Here is an 8912-nt window from a genome sequence, read left to right on the forward strand (position 1 = left end):
TAGGGGTTGAACTCTGGGCCTGGACACTGTCTCTGAGCTCAAGGCTCCTGCCCTACCATTTCAACCTCAGTGCCACTTGTGTCTGGCTTTTTCTGAGAAGTTTATTGGAGATAAGGTTCTAAGGGACCTTCCTGCCTGGATGGGTTTTGAACCATAATCTTCTGATCTTAGTATCCTGAATATCTATGATAGTTAAAAAAGTATAAATATAAATAATATTTGCAAGTGTTCTGATCTCAAGAATGCCACTGGGGGAAAAGTGATGCAACTGAGTTTATTGTGGTGTTCTTTGCAGAATTAGGAGGGCATCACAATGCCAGAGGTGTAGTATTTTTTCACAGTAGAGATATGCTATTCATGATGTGAATTAAGGGAATTTTAAGGTGCACCTTTCAAGTTGGAAACTGTTGGGCTAGGATGACTTTATGGCATAAAGCTTGGGATTGCTTACTCTTGAAGACTTATTACAGATGCTTCATAGTTTTATCCTGTAGCAGAATGTGGCTATTTTTCTGTTGACTTCTCAATCTGTAACACCCCATTGGAAACTGCATCTATTGCAGAATTATATAACATGAAAACAAGTACTGTTTTGAATCTCTCAGGTATGGAATGTTTAGAATTTGAAAATGAGTAGTTATTAGTCATAGGAATTTTGAAGAACACATATATTCTGTCCCAACAACTTATTTAATTTTAAAAGTTATGGGTTTCCATAGAATTAAACTGTTTTCGATTTTATGTGTGTGAAAGTGCTAAATTTATTTTTTCCAAAATATGCAAGTATATTATGAAAATATTGTCTAGTTGGATAACACTCAAGTTGACGACCTTTTGATAAAGAAAGGGTAATTAAGTCAAATTAGACGCAAAATAGTATTGATTTTTAAAATTTTACTACATAAAAAGTAATATTAACTATACCAATACAGTGAAATTTTATTTTATGCAGCTTATTTTTTAAATTTAATTTTATTGTCAAAATGATGTACAGTCGGGTTACAGTAATTGTTAGGTAGTGAATACATAACTTTTCAAACTTGTTACCCCCTCCTTCACTTTTCTCACAGTTTTCCTTCACCTCAGTACCCCTCACAAGTTGTAATGTATATTCCCAACATATTGTCTTGTGAGTATTGCTAATGCATTGTTTTGCCCTTTGTCATTTGTGTCTCCATTGTGATGTTCCTTTTCCCTTCCCTAATTAAGGTAAATGTATACAAAATACACAATGTACCAAAATCAAATACAGCAAGGGATAAACCAACCGGGGAAAACCAAAGAAAATGGAAATCACATAATACATAAAAAACAACAACCACAAATAAAAATCTCTGATTCCATATCTTGGAGTTCATTTTGTTCAGTATCAGCTTATGTGGTCATATATTTGCATAACGAAGCCACTGGAAAATAATAGTTGCATGGACACTACATCGTGAAAACAACATGTTAACAGTTTTTGATGGTAAAGGTGGAATTAGGATTGATGAATTCGCGATTCTGATAAAGGAATTTCAAAAGAGTTTTAAAATTATGACACGTATATTTTAATTGTTCAAACTTTTTAACAACGTAGCCTATTAAGAACATTTAAAATTGCCTGAGAAAATAGGCTTTCATGCAAAGAAATCCATGGAGACTTAGTGGAGAGGGAGCAATGTGAGTGAAGATGGCTCATTTTCACACTAAACAAACAAACCTCAGAAACCTTGCTGTAAATCCTGTAGCTTCCCTTGAAAATTGTCCTTACCCAGGAAATATATTCACTGTATGAAACAAGGTTATAGTGCAATTTAATTCAAATTTCTTTAAAAAAAGACATCAAAATTTGTGAATTGACCTTTAATTACCAAACAGTAATTCTCTGAAAAAGATAATTTGGGTCAAAATATTTAGGGAGAAAGTGTCCTCCACAATGAAAAAAGGTATTGGGTTTACACTTTTCTGTTTGTAATACTTTCCACAATGTCTTTGCATGTGAAGCACTGAAACACAGAAAAAAAATCTGATTGGATACTTCAAACCAGTGATTTCACATTTCTAAATGGCTCACAAATATAATATCCTTATTAACATGAGATAGCTTATTGCATAAGCTATCTCAAAAAGTTTTGGGTTCAGAAAAAAATTGAGCACATGGAAAAGGTCAGAAATCAGTGTTCTTAGAAGCCCTAGCTAAGCAAATTGGCTTCAGCAGTGGAGGGAGGCCAAAACTTTTGACATAGATTGTAATATTTTTGCTACCTAAAGTGATTTTACAGAGCTTATTTGGCTCACTACAATGCAGAACTGATTGAATGAAAACATGAAAATAAATCCCACATCCAAAGGAGGCAACTTCAAAGAGTTTTAAAGGAGAAACCATGGAGATGTAGCAGTGGGGGAGGCCTTATAGTCCTTCAGCTTCTCTAGACTTGAAGTCAAGAAGCTGTGATTAATTGGAAATCAGGCAAGAGCTAAGAGGAGGACATAGAAGGAGAACATAGAAGCATTGTCCTTTGTAACAGACACTGTTATCCAAGGTATGGGTGATTTAACTTTATTCTCTTCCATACATCTTGTTGAGCAAATGCAAGACTAAGGGAAAAATAATCTATTGAAATAATTTTGCAAAGAATAACTTCACTGTTCCTGATATGGTATCTAAGGAGAGTCTTAAGAGAAGATAAAAGTGGAGTATTCTGCGGTTTCCTCTAAGCATCTTGTTAGCAAAATATATCTTTGAGGTTAGAAGTGATTGAACCAAAAAGTGGTGGAGTACTTATGTTTGTTAGCACTTTAGACACAAGAAGACTTTCTTTTTTTTCTTTTTTCTTTTCGGGGTGGGTCTGTTCTTGGGACCTGAACTCTGGGCTTGGGCGCTGTCCCTCAGCTTTTCAGCTCAAGGCTAGTGCTCTACCACTTGAGCCACAGCGCCACTTTCAGCTTTTTTCTTTTTGCTTATGTGGTGCTGAGGAATCAAACTCAGGGCCTCAGGCATGCAAGGCAAGCGCTCCACCACTGAGCCACCTTCCCAGCCCGACACAAGAAGACTTTCAAGGTAAAAGAAAAAAGAAAAATGGATATCCAAATATTTGTGATCACAGTTTCTTGGACTGGTTTTTTTGGAGACAAAGTTTTACATTAGAGTTTGTCCTGATTAACATCAATGTTGGGTTTTTATGGCAACCAAATGCAGGTGTGAAGTTTAATGGTCTCCCTTGAACAAGTAAACAGCATGATAAAAAATGGCAAATAATATTTAGTGAATTACTTTCACCAATTACTTTTCCAGAACAAAGAAGGAAATATATTACTCAAAATCAATTGACTTAAAAGTATGAAGAAAGAGTAGTGAAGAGAGATGAAAGAAAACTTAGAGGATTGTTTTCTCTCCAGCAGAGTAATGGGTTCTTGATATTTTTCTCTTCCATTCTATCTTCACAAGATATCAAGTGTGTCTCAGGACTGGAGTATCCAGTTCAGTCAGAGAGAACTCACAGAAGGAAGATAACATTTGAAGCAGATATAGTTGATTTATAACCTGAAACAATCTATATAAATCTGTTCAAATTTCTCCCCTACCTCAAATGCCCTCTTTTAATAGTTTTGTTTGCTTTTCCCAAGACTGCCCTTCATTAACTGCTTAAAATTTTGAGAGGTCATATTCATAATTTCTAGAGATTGCTGTTTGGTTGTAATTTTTGTGTGTTTTTTCACTGAATTTCAAAAGGTTGTGCAAGTGTGTTACAATTAAATATGTCCATCTAATTGTCCAATGCTCCTGGATCAGATTCACTCCTTCCATCATTGTCAACCAACTCCTTCTCCAAGATTTATTTCAGATTAACCACTTTCTTTATCACATGTGTACATTGATATTCTAGCTGAACTTGCCCCTTGTTCTATTTTTCATTCATTCTATGTATTTACTATTATTCCATTCTGGTTTCAACTTCCTGATAGTCATTCTGTTAAACTGTCTGTTAAAAGTTTGAAAGGTTTAAAAAAAAAAAAAAAAAAAAAAAAAAAAGTTTGAAAGGTTTATATACATTCCATGGAGTTTCAATCCTGCATATACTTGAACTTATGTCAGCTTATATTTCCATAATTCATTCATCTGCAATAATAATTTGCAAGACTGGAGGTGTGAAGCACCTAGACATGATTTAATTCTCATCCATTTGGAAGATTAATCTTTAGTCAACAAGAAAGTTTAAAAATGGTTTAGAATGTATTCTAAACTACCAATTTTTATAAATGGATTTGTACAATGGTGTGTGATCATTTAATTTTACATGGGATAATATTTTCTACTACATTTAAGTTTTGAAAAAAGAAAATTAAAATGTACTATAATAGAGGAATATGATAGAAATAGAAGACAGATTTTATGTTTGTCATATCTCTGATGAGTACCCATATTCAAGACTTACTATGTTAGATAAGGAAAACATAAAATAACATATTATAAGGCAACTATTTGTGACTTTTTAAAATGTACCTTATTAAATGATGAAATTTACTTTATTAGCTAACGTTTGGGTTTGAAATATGGGAGGCTGATATATTTAACAAATTTTGGAAGGCATCTAATGACCAACACAAATGGTGGGTGGCACTATTTCTACAGTTTAATGAATGGTTGAACCTGATTGGCATTAGTGCTGGGTAAACAAATCAACTCTATTGTAACTCTATTGCCACTAAGTATCATCTATTTGTCAAATGTTATTTTGGTGAATGTGAATTTTTTTTAGAAGGTCGTGGGGCTTGAACTCTGGGCTTGGGCACTGTCCCTGCACTCTTGAGCTCAAGGCGAACACTCTACCACTTGAGCCACAGTGCCACTTCTGATATTCGAGTGGTTTATTGGAGATAAGAGTCTAACGGACTTTCCTGCCCGGGCTGGCTTTGAACCATGATCCTCAGATCTCAGCCTCGTGAGTATTTAGGATTACATGCGTGAGCCACTAGCGCCTGGTTTGCGAATTTGATTTTTCAAAGATTATTTGAAAAAGAATACAGTGGGGGCTGGGAAGATGGCTCAGTGTTAGAGCGCTTGCCTTGCATGCCTGAGGCCCTGGGTTCGATTCCTCAGCACCACATAAGCAAAATGAAAAAAAGCCGGAAGTGGTGCTGTGGCTCAAGTGGTAGAGCTCTAGCCTTGAGCTGAAGAGCTGAGGGACAGCGCCCAGGCCCAGAGTTCAGGCCCCACAACCAGATCCCCCCCCCCCAAAAAAAAAAGAAATGTAAAAAAAAAAAAAGAGAAAGAATACACTTTCAGGAGATTAAATATTTTGAGAATGACAACATTTTTATACCACAGAATCAAGTTTTACTGAAGTACCAAGTGTTTTTTTTAATTGTGAAAATACTGTTCAGAGGGGTTAAAATTACATGGGCAAGGTAATGAATACATTTCTTATCAAGCATTGTTGCCTCCTCCTTTGTTTCCCCTTCCCATCCCTTGGCATTCTCCCCCTGCCCCCCGACCCGATCCTCCCCCCCTTCCCCCCCCCCCCCCCCCCGCCCCCAGCACCAAAGTTGTAAAGTTTGTTTTCGACATGACAACTTGTACATCTCACGGTGTTATTAAGCACTAAGGATCTTCTCAATTCATGTTTTTTTCTGAATTACATTTGACTTCTAAGTCAAGTTTTCCTGGCCTTAATAGACCAATTGTGGATCTATCCTTCCAGGAGCTATTTTGCTGGCCCACTTATGCTGGACTGAAATCTTTCATTAATCATTAGGGGAGGGGTATTAAAAATAATCTTGTGACACTTTGTGATTTTGTTATCTCATATGGGCTGGTCATCTGTAAATTGAAAGTTTGAATTGCAGTACTTTCTCTTAGATTTTGTGATCTCATCCTTCATTTTAAGTTGACTTGAATTTCACTATTGCTTACTGCTAATTCCTGTTTCTCAAGGAATTGGGGCCCTGAAATATTATAGGAAATGAGAAATTGACATGACTCTTCAATTACTTTCTGTTGGCATGTTGCCTGGGCCTAGTTGAGAAGTCTTGACCCTGTTATCTGATGATGCAGGTAACTGGGACATAGGATCTTAGGACCCATACATCTTGCAGAAGAATAATATCTTTTATACATCATATCAGAAAAATTTGGGTATAATCAATAGGAATGCTTCAGAAATATGGAGAAAAACATTTTGGAACCAGTGAGTTAAAACAATAAACAGAGCAGCAGAGTAAAATCCCTTATAGATTAGAGGAAAACAACATTTTTTTCCATGTGAATTCAGAAGAACAAGAACACTTAGAAGGTATCACAGGTTTATAGTGAAGACATTACATTGATACTTTTTACATTCTAGTATGTATTCTAAACCTAATTATTTATATTCCAATTCTCTTTATTGGAATAAATAATTATCAATTTATTTGTCAAATTATCAATTAATTCTACTAAGTTTCACTGTGTGAAATATGAAATCAGCACATATAAATATAAAATATATAACTATATGTAATATAATAAAAAGGGCACATGTTTTGCATTGTTCTGTTGTGGTTAGGGTATCAAAGACAACTCTGTTTTAAAGTATTATTGCATTATCTGTACCTCAGTGTTAGGTAGAGTTAGACCTAAAGCTTTACCATTTGTAGATTTAAAGCCTGGAGGCAAGAGGAAACACTGTGATTAAAACATTACCAATTTAAGGCCTAATAATGAGGAGAAACATGGACTTCTCCTGGAGCTATGGAAATATTTGGTGATAGAAAGGAAGTAGTGTAAGTTCCTGCCTGGTTGGAAGGTACACAGGCCAGACATCAGGAAATCACGCATATGAAGAATTTTTTCACCTTGGCGTTAGCTACTTTTGAAATGGTAGGTATAATAAACACTTAAATTTTGATAAAATACCTTCTAGTCTGAACAGTTCTGTCTGAACTGTTCATCTCTCTATGATCCCTTGTAACTAAGATTAGTTTTGTTCTAGTAAGACAAACTATGCTGTCAGGGTAGGATATTCTGGTTGGTATGTTCCTACGTGGAAGAAGGATAAAGGGTAGACATTTGTGCCAGTAAGACCTCATTTGGGAAAATTTCAGCTGCAGAAGTTTAGAAGTAGCTCTTAAGCAAGGCTTACTTTGAATCTATTAGCTCCACAAAGCTAACTCATTCACGTAAATAAGTACTTGAAAAAGTCATCACCTTAGGACCTAGCTATAAGTGCTTCAAAGTATGATCAAATCTAAAATGAAAAAGACTTAAAATTGTCATTGACAAAAAATGCAAATGTGAGCAATCGACCGAACAATATAATTTTTTCCCACTATACACATTATTTTAGGGAAATAAGATCAATAGTATTGTTAGGAACAATAACGTTTCCTTGCTACAAATAGGCACCCAAGGATATAAGCCTATATAAAGATTGCATCATTAACTACTTAAATTTAGAGGATACTACATGCTTCAGCAGCACGTATACCCAAATTACAACAATACAGAGATTAACATGACACTTGCACAAGGATAATATGAAAATTCGTGAAGTATTCCATATTTTTCATTCTTCAGTTGCAGAAATGAAAAACAGTTATTTAAAAGTTGATTACAAAATTACAAGTGTAACAATATATGCAAGTGTTAGAATTAAACATTAGTTTGACATCAGTGTATTAAATCTTCACCTTAGAAAGGCCTTTACATGGAATAACCTTTACAAAACTTTTGAAATTAGTTAACATTGTCATTTTATCCAAAAAAAATATACTACTATAAGAACCTAGAAAAAGGGGCTGGGAAGGTGGCTCAGTGGTAGACCGCTTGCCTTGCATGCTTGAGGCCCTAGGTTCGATTCCTCAGCACCACATAAGCAAAAAGAAAAAAAAAACGGAAGTGGTGCTGTGGCTCAAGTTGTAGAGCGCTAGCCTTGATCTGAAGAGCTGAGGGACAGCGTCCAGGCCCAGAGTTCAGGCCCACGACTGGACCAAAAAAAAAAAAAAAAAAGAACCTAGAAAAAAAATAATCTTAAATTTTCTATATGAAATACAATCTGAAAGGACACATTTATTAATGAATATATATATTATAAAACAATGTTGAATGTAAAGTATATCTAGGAAAGAATGAAATAGATTATGGATATTATGCAAACACAGAATATAGAATATTTTAAAATATACTTTTTTCAGACAAGAAGCAGAAATATCTTTAGTTTCTGTACTACTCATTTCAACAGATAAGATCAAATTATTTCTGATTAAAAAATCACAAACTGCAGAAATCATTGTAGATGTACACAAACAACTCAAATACATTTGACATCAAAGTCAGGCAATTCACTTGGAAAAATTCCACGGAATTTTTACAGTAAGATATTGCTGTTATTTGAATTCTGAAAATATTTTGTATGGACACAAAGAGTGGACTGGCATTTTGATGTTTAAGAAACGTAACTGATATCTTAGCTATGCTAAATAATGCTGCAATAAACATAGTTGTTTTGGTAGCTTTTGTATGGTCTTGTTTGATGCCCCTAAGTAGATGAATGGATTAAGAAAATAGAATTCTATGGAATGGAATTTTATTCCTCCCTCAGAAAGAATGTCAGTGCCCCATTTGTTAGGAAATGGAAAGACTTGGAAAAAATTATATTGAAGTAAGCCAGGCCCCAAGAAACATAGATCCCATAGTTTCCCTTATTTGTAACTAGTATATGTCTGAGACAAGCAGAAATGGTCAGATAAGTTGATGTTAGGTGAAATGAACCCCAAGATAAGGATTCAAATGTATTTTTTTCTTTCTTGTGATTGTTTCTAACATATTTATAAGATGATTTCTTTGTTGCTTTGTATGTCCCTCTCCCACCGTATAATCCCTGCTTTCATTGTATTTGATGTTGGTATGATTTGTGGAGGGGAAGGGAAAAAACAAATTGTTTAAATAGGGA

General features: G+C 34.9%; 1 pseudogene; it reads left to right on the forward strand.

The window, feature by feature from the left end:
* Positions 1-7427: 7427 nt before the first annotated feature.
* LOC122121659 lies at positions 7428-7527 on the forward strand (annotated as a pseudogene).
* The last annotated feature ends 1385 nt before the right edge of the window (positions 7528-8912 follow it).

This window comes from Dipodomys spectabilis, unplaced genomic scaffold (assembly GCF_019054845.1).
Source record: "Dipodomys spectabilis isolate Male_0828 unplaced genomic scaffold, ASM1905484v1 ptg000192l, whole genome shotgun sequence".
NCBI classification, from domain to species: Eukaryota; Metazoa; Chordata; class Mammalia; order Rodentia; family Heteromyidae; genus Dipodomys; species Dipodomys spectabilis.